This window comes from Diplotaxodon limnothrissa, linkage group LG8 (assembly GCF_057381915.1).
Source record: "Diplotaxodon limnothrissa isolate DT_005_m linkage group LG8, D_limnothrissa_male_GT1.1, whole genome shotgun sequence".
NCBI classification, from domain to species: domain Eukaryota; kingdom Metazoa; phylum Chordata; class Actinopteri; order Cichliformes; family Cichlidae; genus Diplotaxodon; species Diplotaxodon limnothrissa.
The window spans coordinates 26,139,816-26,162,418 of NC_140603.1; the positions used below are offsets into that span (position 1 = coordinate 26,139,816).

General features: G+C 39.2%; 1 protein-coding gene across 1 annotated transcript in view; it reads left to right on the forward strand.

Annotated features, from left to right (window-relative positions):
* The window catches only part of LOC146627023 (leucine zipper putative tumor suppressor 2 homolog), a 46,153-nt gene that overhangs the window by 17,550 nt on the left and 6,000 nt on the right, over positions 1 to 22,603 (forward strand). The window contains exon 2 of the mRNA XM_085360992.1: positions 5,269 to 5,380. The gene's annotated coding sequence lies outside the window, so the exon portion shown is untranslated. The remainder of the gene's footprint in view (positions 1 to 5,268; positions 5,381 to 22,603) is intronic.

A 22,603-nucleotide genomic window follows, 5' to 3' on the forward strand; every position in this document is an offset into this window, starting at 1 on the left:
GTATATGTTTTCGCTAATTCTGAAAGACTTAATGACATAAAATTGCTTTCAACTGTATTTAAACAGATGCACAGCAATGAAAAGCAACTACTTGTCCCTGCAGTCTTAATTTTCACTTAAAGAAGGCAATAAAATATGATGCACATCCTCATTTCATTGTAACCTCATTCTCAGTCTCCACTACTCATTGCGTGGAAGAAGTAGCTGGATTTTTCTCCCAGGAGGTTTTTAAAATGCACGAGTATGTCTGAGGTTTGGCCTGGGTGAGGATCCTAAATGAGGATGTCTGAGAAAAACTCTGAGATTCTGCTGATCCACCTTCTTACTGTCCAAACAAGGCAGACATGCCATTTTTCCTCCTTGGATTCACTTCCCCCTCACTGCCTATTTTATCCACTTTAAACAAACATCTGTATGATTTCAGAATTCTGAACACAATGTTTCCAGTCTCCATTCGATGTTTCCCCCCTACATTTATACTGTTAGATAACCACACATTTACAATTTACAACAGAGGTCAAGTGAAAATCAATTACATGCTTTCAAGTTTATTATTACAGGATACTGTCAATATGACTGTTTGCATGGTGCTCCTTTATGCTACACCACTTCCCTGTTTTTTGAATGGCCTTTTGTTGAGTGTGTAAAAGTCCAACTGCCTCTTACCGAGTTTGTTAACCCGCCTGCAACCTTTGGTACATGGCTGAGCATTAGGTTTATTATTCTAAGTGCTATGGGATGGCAGTGTTTGGACAAGGAAGAAGTGGGACGCCACCCTATTTCTTAATAGGGTGTCCACTGGGCCCTGTGTTTTTTGTGTTTGCATGTGTGTGTTCACATGCTTTTGTGAGCGCATGCCTGAAAGCCTGGGAAATGCAGAACCTCATTTATCTTCATTACTTATACTCTATTACACTGTCCTTCCCAATAGGTGGCTAAATTTATTTCCTGCACCTCATCCCATTTAATCCTGACTGCTGCACAGTGTAGCTGTGAACTTACTGAATCCTGTTATTGCCAGACATGCACATATGTTCATAGTAATCCTGCATCTTTATGCATGTAATCAGGATATTAATCCCTAACTGTCAACTCTGGTTGTCTGCATTGATTATTTAAAATTAACTTGATGTACAGACAGATACCTGCTAATTAATCCTCAGTGTAGGCTAATAAAATACTAGGATTTCATTTAGTCAATGCAATTGAAGCACAAACTTTTTGGCTGGGTTTCACCACATAGCAGGACATATTATTTGTAAGATGATTTAATTAAAAACTCTCCAAAAGGCACCAGTAGCAAGAGCATGGCTCGGAGGTCCACTTCAGTGACTCAGGATTGACTTGTTTTTTGAAGCCTCAAGTGGTCACTAGAGGAACTGCAGCTTTTGATACTTCAGCACTGGCTTAGATTTTCAGCCCTTGATTTGCAGCTTCCTTTGAAACGTATGTGTTTGTTTGTTTGTTTGTTTTTGTTTTTTAGGGCTTGTTGGGTATATTGGTGTCTAAAATTGTATGTGTGAGTGTTTGTCTCTGGAAAGACAGGCTGTCTACATAATAGCCTTGTTTTTACTCTATGACAGTTGTGATTGGCTACAGTTCACTTTAAATTGATAAATTTTAATGATTAAAAAAAATAATGATTGTCACAGTTTATTTATATTTAGCTTTCATAAACAAATATCAAAATATCTAAACTACATTTTGCAATTTCTTTTGGGATTTTAACTTTTTTCCAGGGTATAGTGAAACTCTAATTTGAGATGGAGAGTAGATGACCTGCTCTGACTCCCAGAGTTGTGATTTTTCTTTCTTTATGTGGATGGTTGTTGGCACTCTGGCCTACAGGTTAAACCCTAATCTATCATCTGCAATCTCTTTGTTACTAGTGTGAGCTTTTTTTTTTTTTTTTTTCTTTTTTTTGCTGAAATACTTTAAATGTGCTCTGAATAACTTCTGCTTCAAATGCAGGTATATGGTAATAACTAAATTATTTTTTCTTGGTGTGTAAATCTACTTTCCAACGATCCCTGTTGAAGAAAACATGTTTCTTTTCTTTACCTTACCATCTTCAAACTAAAATTAATCAATTATGTTGGAAAAATTTGTTTCAGTCATTTCTTTCCCCCAAATAACAAAAGCTACCCTTTTGGTGGAGATGAAGTAGGGCGCCCTACTGATAGCTGAGATTTATAAACACATTTTTGTTTTGTTTCCTACTATTACAATTTACTTTTTGCGCCTTTTAGCCATATTTTTGAGTTTCGTTTTCCTCAATCAAGGATAATAAGGACAAAACAAGGATGGGATCAATGATAGAACAATGCCCTCAGTCTGATTTTGAAAGTTCTGTCGCTGAAAACAGGTAACCTCAATCCTTGCCATCTCATGTTCCTACACCAGTAAACTGCTGGTGAGAGGATTCCTTGTTCTGCACCAATCCCTTGAGAGCAGATGACACTTTTAACCAGAACCTGCAGCAGGTGGAGAACTGGTTCTGTTACTGAGCTCACTGAGGCTGCAGAGCAGGACAAGAACTACACCATTGTGGTGTTTGATGTCATTCATAGGCATGTCAATGGTGCCAGCCCTGCTGCAGCTTTTATGGATTTTTGGAGGGTTGTCTAGTTTTCCTTTTAGGAAAATTGGGGTCTAGATCAGACTGCATTTTGTGTGACATAATAAGTGGTTATCAAAATACTGCCCTCTGCTTTCTTTTTATTCAGTGCAAGGATCCAAGTCCTGCGTCCTTCTTTGCACTGTTTGCTCTGTTAAGTAAACACCTGCTTATGTTCTGTAGGTCATTTGTCAGCCTTTAAAACAAACAAGCGTTAAGGCATTTCTTTGCTGGCCTTCAATTATTCTAAATGGCTTGGCCCTATCGCTGTACAGCATTTAAGAAGCTGCATTTAAGCCATCTGGATTGAGCTACATTACATGTGGGAAGCCACAGTCTCCTCAGCACTTCCATCTGTCTGTAACTTACTAATACAGTGTGTTAGGCACAGATGGAAGAGCTGATGGCTTGGCTAGTATTAAATAAAGCCCTTACAGTTGCAGTAACCCTGCAGGCAGTTTGGTAACATTAGTTTTAGCAAACACCACAAATCTTATCATCCTGCTGATGAAAGGAGATTCACATGAACCAGTTAGCTACTGCTCCTCTCTCACGGTTTCTCAGCTGAGACCACCAGTCTATTTTTAGACTTGCAGAACATATAAAGGGTTTACAGACATCTTTGTGTGTGAGTGTTTTAATAACAAATATAAACCCTAATTTCAGTTAATATAGGGTTACATTTTTTTTTGGTAGTTCGAACTGTGGAGTAGACTTTCTTGTTTCAGTTTAGTCTTTGTAGTTACATTTAGTTAAATTTTAAACTCAAACAGCTAAAGGATTGAGATTGATGATCATCTATCCATCCATTCTGGATAGACGGGTGAAAGAACATATGAATGGACATATCTCTGATTCTATGGAAATTATTATTAGTTTCAAAGTGGGGGTGGAAAAGGTTGCTCTGGGTTTCTGGACTTCTACCTCCACACCTAAAATGACAACAGACCACTGCCACCATCTGGAAAGAAGTAGAGTCCATCTGCAGCTCATTAAACTGACGTATTACTAATAAAGCAATAATTTAGAGGTAAGGAGACAAGACAGCACTCATTTTGTACTAAATATTGAGCCCTGCTACTACAGTACAGTGAAATAATCCTAATTACTTGCGGCACAGTCAAGTTTCGAGAAATATTACTTCAAGTAAAATGAACTACAGAAAAAGACAAATTCTAAGTTACACTGATATAAGCCAGAAGCTTTTGCCACTAACTGCAGAAGAAAATTATAGCCGACCGGTACATGGCAAAATATTGTACATTACAAGTTGTGCATCCCTTGTTTTGTCATTTTAGAAATATCTTATGTTTCAAGTACTGATACACATTGATGTGCTTTTCTTTGTTTAATAGTCCCAAGGCCTGCATTGTTTCTTATGTAATAATGTGGGAATGTGTAGTTTCACTCAGAGCTTTTCTTGCATACGTAGTGTTGTATTAAAAAATGTTTTTTTCTTTTAAAATTGGTGGTTAGTAAACTTTTGCATTTATCAGATAGACATAAAAGAAGAATGCAGGCATTTCTCTATAATAATACATCATAGATGTACTTTTGTTTTGTGTGGAGACCAATTGCTATTATGTGCATTGTCACACCCTCCAAAAAGGCCCATTTCGCAGTGAGAAAAACCTTTATAACTGTAATTATAGTTAATTAAATGTAAAATAAATTGTGTGATACTTGGGTTCTGTAGATATTTATAAAATTAAGAAGTGATGCATCACAACTTGAAAATTTGACCTGGAAAGAGCAAAAAATTGAAAAGTAATGTGTTTTCCTTTTTATTTTAAAAAGGGAAAATGCACATTAATTAACATGAACACTTTGTCCCATCAGTTGAATGGATAGTATTTATCCATACGGGCTAATTTTCATCGGCAGTACCTTGTAGTTTGATAGATGAAGCCTCTGGTGTATGGCATTAGATTTTGGTGCAGTTCTTTCTTTGCTACTGTCAGTATTTAATTCCCAGCACAATATTTACTGAAAACATGATTGTGCCACAATTAGGGTGATCTCACTGTAGCAGCAGGCTTGAATATTTAGTGTGAAATGAGGGCTGTCTTGTCTACTCACCTCTGGCACTTCTCACGGTCTTTTCTTGTCCTCTTCCATTACAAACTAAATTATTGCTGTACTAGCAATACATCAGTTTAATGAGCTGCAGATGGACTCTGTACTTCTTTCCAGATGGTGGCAGTGGGTTTTTGTCTTTTTAGGTGTTGAGGTAGAAGTCAATTCAGAATTTTTAGGTATAATTTCTAAACCTTGCTCAACCTTAGAAAGTGATTTCCTGTGAAAACCCGCAAACCCCACACGATTCCCTAACATGGAAAAGAATCAGCACGAGCATTTTAAAACTTGTCCCAGGGTGTAGTTGTTTTTTTTTTTGTTTTTGCTTTAAACGAGGTGCAAGTTTTTGTGTTCAGCCTTCGCTCTTGTTAACAAGGAAAAATCCCCTCACTCTCAGGCTTCTTCTACGTGAAGTCTTTTTGCCATTGTGACTCAGATTTTCCTCTTTCTTGCCGACTTCTATAAACACACTTGTCACTTTTCACGTTTTCCAGCCTCCCCACAGCAGTAGTAGTCTCGCTGCTTCTCTTCTGCTGATTCAACATTGTGCTTTTGTGTGTGTTTTATCCCCTCAGTCTGGGAGAACAGAGAGGCGACAAGAAGAATGACGAGTTCCTGAGATGCTCAACGGACTCGTACATGATTTTCTAAGGCCTCCAGAAGCTGAAGACGGGGTGTCAGTGACAGGTAAGAGGAGTTTCTTGCATGCAGTACTGCTAAAACCTCTGCATATGTTGAGGCCATTTCCTCATACCCGCATTAGGTTTTCTCTAATGGTCATTTCCTGTTTGACACTTTGACGTTGTGACTTGGCTTCAGCGTGGCCCACATGTTGCAGCGTGCATAGTGCTGGCGTGGACGTTAACACATTCTTGCTGCGTGGGAGCTTGCAACAGATCTTAATCATGGATAGGGTATTGCTGTAATTCCAGAGCGGGAGGCATAACCCTAATCTCTTTGCCACATTATACAGTAAATCAGAGTGTGGTTAAGTCGGGTCCCTGCCAGCTCAAAACAGCCCATTTGTGTGGATTTATGTATGACTGGACTTGCTCAGTAGGACTACTTATTTTAATCTACAAACGACCCTTTCTCTCACTTCTCTCTTCATACTGATGAAGCACCCTACTGCTGAAATTTTCTCAGCGGTTTTATTTGGGAGGTGTGCATGAATTGCTTTGTGCCATGGTGGATTATTTTGGAGGTAAGTGGTCCAAAGGGCTGGCTGGTCAAGGCCAGTTTTAGCTGCAGCGTCCAATGGGAGTGTGTCCCCATGCTGAGGCAGCGCGGACACTGATGGATGGCCTAGCTTTCTGTTGGTTTCTGTTCCCAGACGGGAGCCGTTGTTATGTAACTATAGAAGGAAGCAGGATGACGGACCGCAGAGAGATGGCAACACAGCTTATTGTGGATGACCACCTGATGGGCATCCGCTATAGATGTAGATAAAGTAGAACTGTGGGCTCTCGGGAGCCGTTTTCAGTGTTCACTAGAAATTATGTTACTCCTGGCACTCCTAAACATTTTAAGTATCACTGTAGGATAATAAACTTTATATGACTGAGGAAGAAAAACTGGAGACCACAGACAGATGTACCCAATATTTCTGCAAAGCCACACTGGAATTATTTATTTTACTGGAATTTCCCTCTAATATTCCTCATGGTTTTAACTCTGCTGTCCTGCAGATAGAGAAGTTACAGAATTTTACTTTACTGCTGCTTCAGCCTGTAAATCAGTTCCCTCAAATAGGGGCTGAGTCATGTTGGCCATCCCATGCCAGTAAAGTGGTAGTGTTAATGGTGGCATTCACAGCGGTGATTTGCAGCCTGCGTCTTTAGTCCAGCAGTTGTGGCCTCCAGGCGGCTGATTAATGGTGTTTGCTCTCAAATGGTAGCCTCCAACAGAGAGCAGTTTCTGTTGCTTTGGCTGCAGGCTGATGAGACCTCACTTGTGGCCCATTTAGTATTCTCAAGACCTCCCATTGAGACTTGATCAAGAATGACCTTGAACTCCATCCCCAGCATCATGTCTTGTTGCCTGAAGGACAAACCTTGTGCCTACTACTGTGACCCAGTTCTATGAGCAGGGAAAGAGAGAGTTGAAAACGAAGAGGGACAAATCTGTGTTTGTATGTGTGTAAGGCGGTGGTGGCAGGGCATAGCCTACTTCTCGTACCCTACTTTAGCCCTCTCTTTATGTGGGAGCAACTGAGCTACACTGACTACACCATCTCCTGTTTCCTTTTTCCTTTTTTTCATGTTTATTGACCAGATGGTGGCTTACAGGTCAAGGCAAACGCTGAATGCTGCCAAAGCCATGTTGGAATAAACTTCAGCATGTCATATCCTCGATTAAACTGCGATTACTGTCTGATAATCCTAAATTGAAGTTCAGTTAGTAATGCTGGTGTAAGAGTAAGCCAGCATGCATGAAACTTTAATAAAATAAAATTATTACTCAACCTATACCCACACAACACGAAAAGCAGACATGCGAGATTAACAGGGCAGCATTTAGCAACTTAAGAAACAAATATTTGTCTCAAATGTTGGTGGAAACTGTATAAACCATACCTCTATTTATACAGACTATAACTATATTTGGTGATTTGTTTTAGTATTTTCTTAATTTCTGCAGTGAAGGGAATGAGGGAATTGTATAATTGATTGAATATATCAATAGAGGGCTTGCAGATGTTTGGGTTGTATTTAAGGTCTAGAACCATATATGAAACAGAGAAGATGGAGAGGGTGTACATTGTCAACATCATCTCTGCTTTTAAAATTGGGCTTCAGACTTTTGTAGTTGGGGCTAGATGAGGTGACCCCCAAGTTCTTTTTGGTTTTGCTGGAATAGGCTCAGCCTGCTGAGGAATTTCCTATGATACACTTGGCATTCATCACCACCTGTCTACTTCCCTCTTTTAATTCCTGATGCATTTATATGCTTGTCTGTAACTTTTATCTATTCTCTCCTATAGTTAATGTTTTGTCTCATTTGTTATTCGTGGTCTCTTCTGTCCTCTCACCCCAGAGTTGGTTGCACTAGATACCCGCACCTACCTGAACCTGGTTTCTTCCTCTTAAAAGGGAGTTCTCTCTTCCCACCATTGCCAAGTGCTTGCTCATATAGAATTTTATGATTGCTGGGGTTCTCTCAATAGAAAACACCTTGAGGTGACTATTGTTGTGAATTGGTGCTATATAAATAAGACTGATTTGATTAATTTGAAAGTTCAGTTCCTGCTGCCAAGCTCGCTCTAAACACTTTGTCTAGTGGATAGTTTTGTGGCCTGGTTGCCATTGTGGCCATGTGTAGTTTCTTTTATTTCATTTAGACAGCATGGTGGCTTAATTAGTTAGCAATATTGTCTTAAAGCAGGAGAGTCCTGGTTTGAATCTAGACAGTTTGCATTTTCTCCCGGTGCTTGTGTGGGTTTTCTCCAGGAGCTTTGGTTTCTCCCACCACTGGAAAAAGATGCAAAGTTAATGCTGTCTGTCTGGACAAGGGCTGACAGTGTATATTCTAAATGAGATTATATAATCAAATATTTTTTAAAAGGAGGGGTTTTTGAGTTCTGGTAGCACTAATCCAGACAAGAGATTCTTAATCTCCTGGTTTCTGGGTTCATTAAAGGTGAATAATAATCCAGTGAAATACCATCTTGCTGTCAGATGTACTCAATGTTTGTTCCTCCTCCTGCTCTGAAAATATGCTGTAATCTGAAGGGCCGTGTTAACCAGAACCAACAGGAGGAGAACTGATTCATGTGCCACGATGCTGAACTTTCAGAGGCCATAGAGCAGAAAAACGACTACAATCGCTAGCTGCAGTCCAAGACTGAAGAATGTTTTTGTCACAAAGCGTGTGGGTGTGTGCTGTGAATGGAGGCACCAATGCTTTCACTATAAATACTTGTGTGCACACGACACGGCAGCCCCCTTGCCCACTGAATAAATAGAACCTCAATCTTTTGAAAACACTTGTAAAGCACTTTTAAAAATGAACCCTGAACCAGACAAAAGTGCTCAAGAGTCGTTGTACTTTCTTTCTTTCTTTCTTTATCATCAAAGCATGTACACTAGATTCCTGCACCAGTTAAACCAGTTGAAATGTAAACAGCTCTTCATCACTTCTGTAAAAATTTCAACAGTCCCTTTCACAGATGCTTGGAGCAAATATGCAGCTGTTTGCAAACAGATGTTATCACTTTATGTACAACCCCCAAGACATTGAAATGCTAAAATATAATGCAGGTATAAAATATATCCATATATTATATGAAACCCTTATTGTTGTTCTGCTAGCTTAGCACCATGTATTCCTACCTGTAGCCGCTTACTGCTCACTCCCCCAAAATCATTGTGTGTGGAGTACCTTAACAATTATATTGAGAGGTGATTGTGCAGGATACTGCTTTAGTTGTAGCACTACAGCTCTTATATACTGTGCTCTCGTTTGTATTTTTCACTGGCATTTGTTTTCATGAGACTTTTTAGAGCAGAGATAAGCATTACCATGTTGTTTTTAAATGTGCCTGCATGTCATACATCCAGAATTGCTTCTTAAAATATCAAAATCCTCACTTGGGTGTTTTTCCTTTAAGGTAAACCAGTTCTAATCTTTCAGTGGCAGCTTCTTCTAATTAATCATTCGTATCATAATTACCTGTTTTAATCCTTTCTGGGAGTTAATTAAACAGGCTCCTTTATCTGTAGTTCCATAAAACTACAATTTCACTCTAAATCTTAGTGTTTACACGTCTCCTTTAAAGACTCAATTTGGACAGCTAATAATGCCATCCATTCATTTATCCACTTCAGGGTTGCAGGGGGTTCTGCACCTTTACAGAGTGAGATGCATGCAGCACCACTTTATTTTTTATTTTTTACTTTGTTTAAAATGTGTGGACAGATCAGAATGATCTTTAACTGACAGCTTTTTCCCCCTTCCCTTGCATCCTCTTCTTTTAACTGCCTGACAATGGCAGTAGAGGACCTTGCAGAGTATAGTTTCTTTAGTCAAAGGAAATGGCAGAGGAGTGGAGCACGGAGAGAGGAGGTGTGCATATGTCAGAGAGGGGCTGGGTAGTGCTGAGAGGAGGAGGAGGTGGGATGCATGAAAGAGAGTGAAAAGCAGGGAAAGGGGAGGGGACTGTGCTCTCATTCACATTGGTGGCATTTGCCTTGAGAATGAGCGGTTTCTTTTTTGGGGAAGGGGGGTTTTAGAGAAGTTTTTTCCCCCTCAGGAGGGTTGGTCAGAAACAGGAACGGAGTGAGACACGAAGGGGCAGGAGGCTGGATGATCAGAAGGAGCTGGTCAGACATCAGAGCAGCTATGCAAGGAACAAACTGGGGTAAGAGACTCGCAGGAAAAAACCGTTGGAGAAACAGGAAGTTACCTTTTAATTACCTGGCCATTGAAAGTGATGGGCGGTGTTTGACATTCACAGTGGGAGTCCCACTGTGACTGAAAGTTACAGAGGATTATTGTACATTAAGGTAAAAAGAGAAGAATTTTTACATTTGTGTAAAGAAATGTAAACAAGTAGTTGATGAATCTCTTAGCTTATCAGCATGCACTTACTGTTTTCCTATTCAGTATGCCATCTCAATTTTTATAATCTCCTTAAAATAAGAATTAAATATCTTTAGGTTTAGACTCCCAATCAGTCTAAATAAGCAGAAATTGTTAAACATCAGTATTGTTTTTAATAACTGTAAGATTTCATAGACCGTATAGTTAACAGTAGCTGTAGGCAAAAAAAAAGGTGGAAAGAACTGCCGTGACCTTTCACTGATTACTCTTCTGTAGCTGCTCAGTGGTGCAAGGGTGGCAAGTAGAGGTTACTGTATAGTAAAGTTTAAGCGTAAGGGCCTCTGTTTACACATTTGCCTAACAGGTGAAAGATCCCCTGTTTGATCCCAGGAGGACACAAATGCCTTTTGGGGCTATGTCAGAAAGGACAAAACCCCCCAAAAAACGCCAAATCAAACATGCAGAACTACTTGGTGTGGAGACCCTTTGGGAATAAGTGAGCATCTGAAAGTAGCTTTTAGAGCATCATGGTCATTGGAAAGTGCATTTCTATGTTTTAAATCCAGAATCCCTCTTACTTCATAGCAAAATTGCTTTGCAAATGGATCATAAATCCTGAAAAATGCCTGTTTAGTCAAATATTTTAAATATACTGGTCACCACTTCTGTATAGTGGAACTACTTATAATGCAGTATGCATGCACTTCAAAAAGGTAATATTTATGTCAAAAAGGTTCTAGAAGGGTGGCGTTAAGTCCCGACTTACAGGAAAACCACACGGTACAAAATACCACTGTAATGGCTTGTTGGTCTTTATTGTTGTATTTTCCTGCCTCAAATGTAATGACTTGTTGTTTTTCTCTTCGTCAGGTGTAAATCATATGTTTAGCATTTGAACTGCACTCTATTTGTGATTTTTCTGTCTTTTTGTTATAAAGCCTGACATTTTATAGACAGTCTTTCAGCATCTAAACGATGATTAGTCACTGCAGAAAAGAGAAAAAGGGCTAAATTATGGTTTTATATTTTTTTGAAGGCCAGCCCTTAATGTTTTAATGGATTTGTGTTGTTTAATGATAAATGGTTTGGGGTTTGCTTACTGAATGATTCAGAAGGTGTTTTGTGGTCTAATATTTATCACAATTATATGTGGTACATATTCATAGCACCTTTCAGCTGTTAATTACAGTTTCTAAAGGCTTTTTATTCCCTTTTTTTATTCAGTTATTCTTCTTGGGGAATCTAATATCGGTTTTATTTATTTGAGTTGTCTAAAAAGTTGCAGCTTTGCTTGGGAACATTACCTTTTGGCATGATAACCGGGGTGTTTGTTGGGGCACTGAGGTGTCTGCCTGTGGAAAGGTAGGTTGTCTACAAACCAAAATAGCTTTGTCACAGTTTTCTCTCTGTGTTCCAGTTTCCAGTATGAGGGGAAAGAATAAGGAGATTGGGGGGTGTGACAGAAAGGGAGAGTTGGATTCAGAAGTTTGATGGAGAGTGGAGGAGGGGATCTCCAGACTCATTTGTTTGTTCCCTCATGTGGACCCTCCCTGGGGAAAATTGAAGCTCTCTCTTCTTTACTTCTTTCTGCCCATGTTCTTCTTTGAGTCAGAGCTGTTGCTCCTAACACCTCTGAGTCTCGGATGAGGGCTGGGATAATACAACTTTTTGCCAGTTCCAACACTTCACCTGGTGTTGGAATATTTTTAGACTCACCTCTGTGGTTGTGGATGTGTGTTTATGGTGTGGCGCTAACAAAGGAGGACTTAGAGTAGGCTCTTTCAGTTTGTCTCAAAGCAGGTTTGTGTGACGTTGCAGTTTTAAAGGGCATGGCTAATAAACTGCATATACTGTCTCTTTATAAACGGCCTCTATAAAAAGGCTTTTATACTGTTTGCGTCTCTAATTGCCAATCTCAGATGCAGTCAGACGAAAGGTTGCCACGCATGCCAGAGAATGCTGCTGAAATTTATCTACAGTTTACTGCTGTACGTGTAATAAAATATGCCGCTGTGATTGGAGCAGCCTGCCTGAGTGGAGTTTTTCAGAGCAGACTGCAGACTTTCCTTCACATTTTATGTGCAGCATATAGTCTGATCCTGTAGACTGAATCCTCAGCATTTCTTTGTGAATGTATTGATCTCTCTTTATTGATTTTTGTCATCTCTGCTTCTTATTTCGCCACAGAAATGAAGATGTGTGAAAGTCTGAGAACTTTTTCGTTTTAAGGGCAGGTTCAAAGTTGTTAAAATGATGGGGTTTTAATAATGTCCTGTCTCTTAATAAATCTCCTTTTTGCATGAATATAAGGGACAAAGCATTTAGAAGCTATTTAATGTAGTAGCAAAACTCTAGTCTGTCTTTTGTGGCAAAAAGTTGACATTGGAGGGTCATAAGCACAGACTGTATGTAAAAGATAGACATAGCCATACCATAACTCATTTGCTTCTAGAATTTAAGGCCTCACTGTCAGTGTGTTTTGACTAATGCTATGTTTTTGGATGGGCTTTTAGAGCCAGAAGTGAGCATATTTGGATGAGATTGTGGCGTTTCAAACCAACAGCTAACACTGCCATGCTTGGTTAGCAAGCTGTGTTCATAAACTGTAGGGATGCTTATTGGTGCTAAGTAACAAACTGATTAAACAGAAAACTAGAATTTCACTCACTTGAAGTAAAGCCCAAATGTCTTGGATGGTTTGTAACGCATAGCAAGGCATAATATCAGTCAGATAATTTAACTAAAAATTATGCAAAAGGCGCCAACAGCACGGACACTGCTGAGATCCAGTTCAGTGGAATGGACTGAGGTGAAGTCAAGCAAATGGCTACACCTGTAAATCAAAGTGGCCCCTTACCCATTTGTACAGTTGTTCTGAAGTGGGAAACCAGCCATAGATGTCATTACCGGGCTATAAACATATTTTTAAAGTTGGAGATTTTAACATGGTCATTGGAAGAACTGCAGTTTTTTTGCATTTACAGATTAGCTTCACTTCTCAGCTCCAAGGTTGCTGCTCAGTGTCAGCTACTCCATGATTTATAGTACCTGGTTAAACTCTTACTACGCATTTCAACAATGCAAACTTTGTGCTAATCTGTATACTGTGGTTTACTGACTAGCACAAGCACATGGGTGTGTTGGATATAATTACAGCATATTAATATTTTGTTTAAGAGAGTTGTTATCCTTGTGCTAATCGGTATACAGTAGCCAAATATATGTCTATAAAACAAAATGTTAATACACTCGAAATACATTTATGTAAATAAATTCCACAAGTGTAGTCATGAAGATTTTCTCATTTTTGTAGCTCTAATGGTCTGTATATACATTATATATTAAGTTATAAATTAAACTTAATGCAGATCACATGGGCCGTCCAGTCTATAAAAGCTGATTGGCCAGCTTTTATAGGCGCCTGCAACCTCCACTTACAAACTTTTACTCTGTTTGCATGTTCACACTGAGGCTCCACTCAAGGAGTGGGTTGTAAAGCACCAAAGCAGGCTTACTGACTGCACTCTTTGAAAGCAGAGCACCTGTTTTGTGTCCAGTATGGAGTGAACTCTACACACTTCTAAGTTCTATGTTGTCTCCGTAGTAGACAATATTGAACTGCTCTTTATGGCTTTTAAGTCTTCATATTTCTGGTATTATTTTCTTTTTTTCTCGTTAGAAATTATAATAACAAAAAATCTACAAAACGGAAGGAGCAAAGATGTTTAGCATTTTGCAAATGCTGGTTTTAATGCCTGAATGAAACTGAAGTAGGTTGGGAGCATTTTCCAAAGGGATGGTTATGATCCAGTCTTTCCCTGAACATAGACTTTACTTGGGAGGACAGCCCAGGTATTTTAATGGCCACCCAAGTGGGAAATCATTTTAGCGTACATATTTTTATTTTTTTCATTCTTCTGATGCCATTGCTGTGTTTTACTGATGGAGAGTCCCCCCCCACATTTATTTTGAAAGTGTAGTCTCTACAAATCAGCTAGCACTGGCCCTTCCCTACCGGTAACAAAAACTTGCTGATTGGAAGTTCCTGTTTCCCTCGGAGAAAGGTCACGGCACCTAAAGCTCCCTATTGTATTTGCACCTTTCCCCCTTCAGCAGCTGCATGTGTGACTCCACAGAGTTAAACTTGCCACAGATTAGAAACTACCCTCTTGTGTTTGCACCTTTAACACCTTTATTCTAAAAACTTGGTGCATTTTTTTTTTAGAATAACGTGAATTCCCATTCACTGAACCAAATTCTCAGCCCTAAGCCAGTTTATTGAATCAGTCACCCCTGACAGACTTTGCAGAGCCAATTTAACCTTCTTGCGAAACTCTAAACACATTTTCACTCACTAAAGAACAATTTTGCACAGTAATTCACTTGTAAAGCTTTATGCCAACCACTGGCAGCAGAAGGTAAACACAGCTACAGCACAGGTGTCATTTATTAAACACAACAGCTCAAAATTGTTCACACTTGTTACTAATGGTGTAATTTAACCAAAAATATCCCGGTGAGAGTGCTGTACAGCCAGCTAGGATGAGTTTGAAGGTTGATGCCAGCTGTGGATGGAAGCAATCTCAGAGGGAGAGGAGGAAGACGAGGAAGGTCGAGATCAGTAATTTCAGTTGAAATTTGAGCCACTATGATGTACTTAGAAGTGTTCACTATTGCTTTTTATTTAGCCAGTATAATAGTTTCATGACATTTGCAGTCATTTGACAAGGTGTGATGAGAAAGTGACCTCTTTCAAACGAGATATGCGCTCACCAGACACTTTAGTAGGTACACCTTACTGGTAGTAGTTTGGATCCCCTTTTGCTTCAGAACGGCCTTAATTCTTAATGGCACAGAGTCGGCAAGGTGCTGGAAACATTCCTCAGAGATTCTTGACCATATTGACATGCTAACATTGCACAGTTGCTGCAGACTTGTAAGCTACATAACCCAGTTGCGACTCTTCTGTTCCATCATATCCCAAAGGTGCTCTATTGGAATGAAATCTGTTGACTGTGGAGGTCATCTGAGTTCAGTGAACTTATTGCCATGTTCAAGAAACCACTTTAAGATGATTTGAGCTTGATGACAAGGCGTGTCATTCTGTCATCAGAACGATGCTCAGTTAGTACAAATATCCCCCACAACATTACTGTTTGAAAATCTGGTTTTATGTTGTTAGTTAACTTAACTTTATAGTTTTTGCTAAAACACATTTCTAAAACCAACATCTAAAGTTAAGTGCCTTTAAGTAACTCTCCTGCTGAGGGTCCCTACTTCCTCTGAATGAATAAAGACCAAAGGATTATTTTAAGGTGGGTCCCAGATTATGTCATTATCATCTCTTGGTGAGGGGTATCTTTTACAATTAAGAGTATATGGTCAATGTTCCTAAAATAAGTTGATCAGATATTTCTGTTGTAGTGAAAAGTGTGTACTTTATAATGCTTTGACTTTTATTTTGTAATATTTTGATCCACATAACTTTATGCTGAATTATTACATTTTAAAAAGTGCTGCAATTGCAGATTCTCTCTATGCTGCTTCTCCGGTGCTCCATCTATACAAGTAACCCTATAAAACTGTCAGCACTGAAAGCTAGAGGATAAAATCCTGATGCCTCTGTGTGACAGCAGATTTCCTAAGACTGCTACTGTTGCCTGCCGCAATGAAAAATGTCTGATGCGGAAGAAATATTACTCTACATCTCGTCTTGCAACCTGTGGCTTTTGAGTGATGAGACATCAGAAAATGGGTGGCTGCAGACTCGACACGACCCCACACTGACCACTGCTCATGTTTGGTCTCCTCCTCAGCTGGAGTGCCACACATTCCTGCTGCTGGAGGAGTGACTGGCTGACCGAGGGGCATTAAAGCCTTCAAAGCCTTTCCCAGACAAAAACAGTCTGCTCACATTCACAATCAGCTGACACAGTGGACACTGGGGGTGGTTTTAATATTACTTGCATTCCGTGCAGTGTTTTTGTGTGTGCATGTGTGTGCGCACATGGGCCTAAGTGGATGGCTTGACTGGGTGCTGGGCCTCAACAACATTGTATTAGTGATTTCTAAACAAGAGTTGCATGCATTTAATTTGCTAATGTATCATATTAGCTTGCTATTTCAATTCAGCTGTTTTTACACGTCAGAAAATGCCTCAGTACTCTATATCATCTGATATCACATGAGATATCATGTAGTAATATAAAGGTATTTGGCACATTTAATCTACAAGGAAAATGGCAAATTCTGCCCATCCACAGAATATTTGTAAACCATAATATATTAAGTATATTATGTCCATCAGCCCCTCTTTATAGTTGTCACAAACCCTTCCACTACCATTAGCTGTTATTGTCCATTTATCTTCAATTAGGGAAGTGGGAGCATGTGGAAGATTGTAAAAGCTATAGCAGGACTGGAGGCTTTAAGATGCTAAGAAGGGGTCCTGGTCTTCCTGTCAGCCCTATGACCCCCTCCTCCCCTTTTCTTTTCTCTTCCTCCTTCTAATGTTTGAGGCCCCCAGTCACTGTGACAACAAAAGGGAAACTAGGACTGCATGAACATGACGGGGGCTTTAAAAACACTTTGAGACCCCATGTGCCTCGCCTAGAAGAGCGCCTGCATAGTTTTGGTTATCTTGAGGGATTAGAGCTCATTCTGGGGAGACTGAGGGCAACAAATGGACTCAGTGATCAGGAATAAAGACCTGTGGAAACCAAACGTAAGGAGGAGACTGAACTAGAATGTCTTGCCTAGTTGTTGCATAAATATTCAAACTTTTTATTGCAAAAGAAGTATTAAAAAAGGTTTAGGTTTAGTATATAAACAGTTTGCAGTTGGGAGATCTCAAGTATGAGCACATCGTCATCAATCTGTGGCAGTTTATGTAAAAGTACCCAAGAATGTTAAAGTAAAGCTTTCCCTTGGGTATAGGTTGGACAAACAATAGATGTTGCGCAAAAAACTGGCATTATTTCTCATGACCATCAGGGGGCGACTCCTTCAGCTGCAGAAATTTGTTAGACTGTAGAAATCTGAGGAAGAATATCAAGTTTCTCGATTAATCTGTGATTTTTAGGGTTTCAATCAGTAATTTAATGTCTCATTTAATACAACATGATGTTCACTTTTAAAAAATTATGATGCCATCTACAGAAACATAAACAAACAAATAAAGTAGGGTATGGTTTAGAGTGCTGCTACCTTGTGATCAGAGCATGATAAAGGTAAATGTTAAAGTAGCACTAGAGAGAAGTGTTTCTCTGCCCTGAAAGATTAATGTATTAAATGCACATTCTTCATGACTATCTTATACAAAAAGATTTATTGAACCACAAAACACTGGCAGCCTTTTTAAGTTAACGATTTTTCTCATACAACTTATTTATTATGAAAATACTAGGTATAAGAGGAACAAAGATTGCTATGAATTGTGAGTCATGTAAAGCAACGAGTCGATATGGAGCTTGAAATAATCATATGTCCCCTTTTAAAGTTTTCACAGCAAAAAAGATTTTAAATTTGTGATGCAGCCGGGTGAGTTCACTAACTGGTGCTTTTTAAATCAGCCTGGAGGAATTTTCTCATTGAAATAAGCTGTAGAGTTTGCTGGAGATAATCTTCTGGGGTTTCTTTAATCTCAGTATTAAGAAAGGCAATTTTAGGTTTGAGGCTTTCTTTTTCTAATAGCAGTTACTCAGTCATTCTCATTCCATGCTATTCACATGGGATTATTTGTAATAAATATTGTCATGGATGAATTAGTTTTATCAGTGTATAGAGAAATCACATGAGATTAATCCTCCTGGCTCTGCCTCTGGGGACCGTTAAGTCTGATCCGCAACACCACATGTTGCTCAGGCTGCTATTCATTTACTTTTCCTTCATGCTGACACTGATTGAATTTTTTTTTTGTTTAATGGAGTTTCAATTTGAAAGTCCATTAACTGACTAACCAAAGATGATCAATGGACAGATCCCAGTTGCCCATAAGCTAATGGATTTTTGACTTTCTAATAGCAGCAGTGTGATGTAATGTAATCAATACTTTTCTTGTTAAAGCTGTACCACCTCTAAAAGTTTGCTATGTGAGAGTACCAAGACACACTAAACATATTAACAGACATTGGACTAAAATGCTCTCTCATTTCTTTGCATTTTCACTGTCTACTGAACATACTAACATACAATAGCACCAGGCTTGTCCTAGTCACTTCATAATGAGCCTAAGAAGGGATCAGCCAGGTTTCCACGGTGCTGATTAACATGTGGTAATCACAGTTGAATCACAGCAAAAGCCTTAAGAAACCTGTGAACTTGGTAGGTTGGAAAATGACTTGGCACAGCTGTTTGGCTAGAAACTCTGCAAGCCTACTTCACAATAAGTGTCAACGTTAAAGGTCAAAAGGTTGGTCGAGAGGGTTATAGTTAGTTTATGCAGCCATCCAATTATCCAAAAGGGGTCGGATACAGCAGCTTATCCCAGCTGCTATGGGCTAGTGCTTCACCCATGACGGGTCACCAGTCTTATCACGGGGCTATCACAGAGAGACAGACAACTGTTCACACTCAGCCAATTTACAATCATCAGATAACTTAACATGCATGTCTGTGGACTGTGGGAGAACCAACACAGGCAGAGAGAGAACATGCTAACGCCACACAGAAACCCTTCTTGCTGTGAAGTGACGGTGCTAACCACTACTGTACTACTGTGCATTCTGTTTTAAGTTTTTTTTAAAATTTTATTATAATTTTCTTTAGCTTTTTTAATATTTATTGCTATTTTTCTCCCAGACCAAGTACAAAAACACTGACCCTCTGATGGGGGTAACCCTAACCCTATATTGTTAACCTGGAAGAACAATTTAATAAGAACAAAAATGGTTACGATCTTAGAGAGTTCATCTTATAAGAAAAAAAAATACAAAATGCCTTGTAATAGATTTAGAACTAGCTGATTTCCATGATCACCGCCTGGGTGGGTAATAATAATTAATCAGCTATAAAATATCAAAATATTTGAGATACAAGTAGATCAATTTGATCAAATTATAAAAAAGCAAAACACTTTTTTTTTTTTTTTTTTTTTTTTTTAAAACATGGCAGGTGTCATGATGTGTGGTATATGGAGAGGAGCCAGATGCAGGGCTCCTCCTTTATTTGACTTCTCTGGAAACCATCAGGAAGAGCAGAAGTTAAACTAGGAAAACATGACACACACAAGGGAGCACATCAAGGAACAAAAACAGCACAGAGCTAGACAGACAAACACTAGGGAGGAAACAGGATATATGCTACAGACTCACAGGTGGGGTTTTTTTTTATTTTTTAAACTGGGGTTTTCTACTTTTATTTTGAAATATATATATTTCTCACGAAAATGCAAAAAACTGATGTGGAAACATTGGCTATTAATAAGCTCGCAAACAATAACACAGAACCATGTTTGTGATGTCAGAAACGGAGATAAAAGTATCCTCCTTTTCCACGTAGCTACATGCAATTCAACTTCTGAACATCTCCCTATTTGGTGTTAGCTTTAAAAAAAAAAAGAAGAAAAAAGTTTTGAGTGACTTAAAACACCGTTTACATGTGGTCGAAAGGCCTGAGGCCTTACTAGGGATTAGAAAACAGGTGGGAAAAGAGACATGGGTGCATGTAAACAACACAGGTGGAGACAGACAGGGAGGGAGGAAACACACACACACGCTAAACCACACACAGAAACAAAGGACACTGTGAAGGTTAGAATATAAAATCATAACAAGAGTCACAGCAATATCACAGAAAACCCCATAATGGTAAATCATTACAACACCCTTGGACCGCAACGGCTGATTACCAAAAACGTGTGAGTGACGTAGTGAAAACTGAATTCCTGTCATACTTTAAATGACTTCTCTGAAACTTAAGGCGACGACACACCCACAGGTTGGATATCCTGACAGTCTGACTCACTGTGATGATGTTTTTAGTCTACAAGAGGCTCCGTTGTTGGTTTTTGTACACCATGATCTCATCATCAGGCGTCCTGTTGTCCATTGTTCTTCACGCTCGACTGCTGGGCAGCGCCGGGAATAAACTGTTGATATCATAGTCTGTTGTGCCTGCTGTTATAATGTCAACATTTACCACCAGACGTTTGAAGGAGTGAAAAAGTAAGTCTGTCACGCTTTTTAAAAATTGTTCTCTGTGTATTATTGCCTTTACTTAGTAGCTTTAAACACCCACTGCAGAAGTACCACACCAAGTTCAACCTGTCTCCTCTTCTCAGTGTTTTACCTTTTGTGGTATTATCCACAGTTATGAACTTTTCAGTTGTTCCTAAGGCTGATAAGATGTGTGGAGACAGTAGCCTTTGTTGCTGTCAGGGAAAAATGCCAGCATGTTACAAGGCATTTTACATCTCAAATGAAGAGAGACCCCTTCCTTGTGCTGCCCCATGCCTCAAGCCCTGTTTGTGCTGCTTGGATGGATATAATGAATGGCCTGTCCCTGGCTGTCTGTGTGTGGCCCACCATGGTCTTGTGGGATATTTGTATCCTTCAGTCTACTGTATATCATCTCTGTGTTGTCTGTGTCATAGGCACTGTGAGAAAAATTCCTTGAAAGAAACCCTGTGGGGAGATTTGAATGCTGCAATCACTTCTTGTTAGGTCTTAAAGAAAAACATGCCAGTTCAGCTCATTTCTTTAGTTGCTGAATAAGATCAGTAAATATTATAGCAACAGGTTTTGACACAGCTATTTGAAAACACTATTAACGAAGCCTTTGATAGAAAAATGCTATGATTATCATGTTTTGCTAGTTTGCACTCAGACAGTGACTGATTTTTGTCTTTAAGTACTTAAGATTCGACTTGATTTTATAAGGCTTAATATAAGACCTTGCCCTTACTATGACAGTTATAATTGAAGAGTCAGTCAGTGCTTCACACCAAATAAGATGAAATGACTTTAGAGGGGAACATGCAGTTGCAGTTTTCATCTACTTGCTCAGCCTCCTGATCCTGAGACCCTCTTTGAGCAAGGGCCTACAAGGTTTTTGAGAAACTTCTTAAAGGATATGCTGAAACTTTAACCATAACATGTGAACACTTGTGTCGTTTCTCCATTTCACAGCCTTGAGCTTCAGTTGAGAGTGTGAAAAAAATCACTATATTAAAAATTGTTTTGATATAGAAGGAATTATGGTAAGAAAGTAAGTGCGCTCCAGCTTGCTTTAACCAACCTATGGGCTCAAAATGTGGTCATAAATATTTTGTACTTGTAAAAAAGATTTGTATGTGTAAAAAAGATTTGTGTGTGCGTAAAAAAGATTTGTATGTGTAAAAAGAATTTGTGTGTGCGTAAAAAAGATTTGTATGTGTAAAAAAGATTTGTATGTGTAAAAAGAATTTGTGTGTGCGTAAAAAAGATTTGTATGTGTAAAAAAGATTTGTGTGTGCGTAAAAAAGATTTGTATGTGTAAAAAAGATTTGTGTGTGGACTTAGAAAAAAACCCCCTGCAAGTTACAAGTACGGATTTTTGACCCTATTTTTCTACCCTTCATCTGATTGGTCAATGTCATGTCAATCACACATGTAACAATCCAATCAGAGAACAGATGGGTTAGGCTGTCAGAGGGGCGCTTTTTTGAACTGCAGGTCCTTGAAGGGTGATACCGTTTGAAGCTGGAGGATCGCTATATAAATATCCGATAGCAGCTAGGTCCCCTAACTTTCAGTAGCTGTTGAAAGGAAAAAGTTGTGGTATATCAGTGGTTAGAAATAACATTATTACTTTAGGATTAGTTTAACACAAAGTCAGGGCTGACCCAGGACCATTACTGTGAGTCACAGTGCCCAGCATAAAAGTCCTTTCACATCGGATGCAGGATACGCTGCTAATGCTAACTGCTAACTAAAAGCAAAGGATCCAGAATTTGTTACGCTGGCTGCTGGGCTCTGTGGGTTTTTGCAGCTGCTCTACCTGTACTAGATGCACCTGCTCCTTGTCTTTTCTATCTCTGACTTTATGTCCTCTACAAGAGTTTGTTTTTTTTGCTAGTTCTTCAAATGTTCAATAAAAACATGTATGCTAATTCATAACGAAGAAAGCTTTGTAATGAAGACTGTCATTTCCAAAACACTGCCCGCCCCCACCCCGCGGTCCGCAGCGCTGTTGAAAAGGCTGTGGAAGTCCCTGTATTAAACACGTAGACCTGTGACATAAAAATCACCAAACTCGGACAACCACAGACTGTTTTCCTTCGTGGTGATGAAGGAAAACGCTGGGTTGGCATGTAAAAGGGCATTTATTCCCTTCAAAGACCTGCAGTTCAAAAAAAGCGCCCCTCGACAGCCAAACCCATCTGTTCTCTGA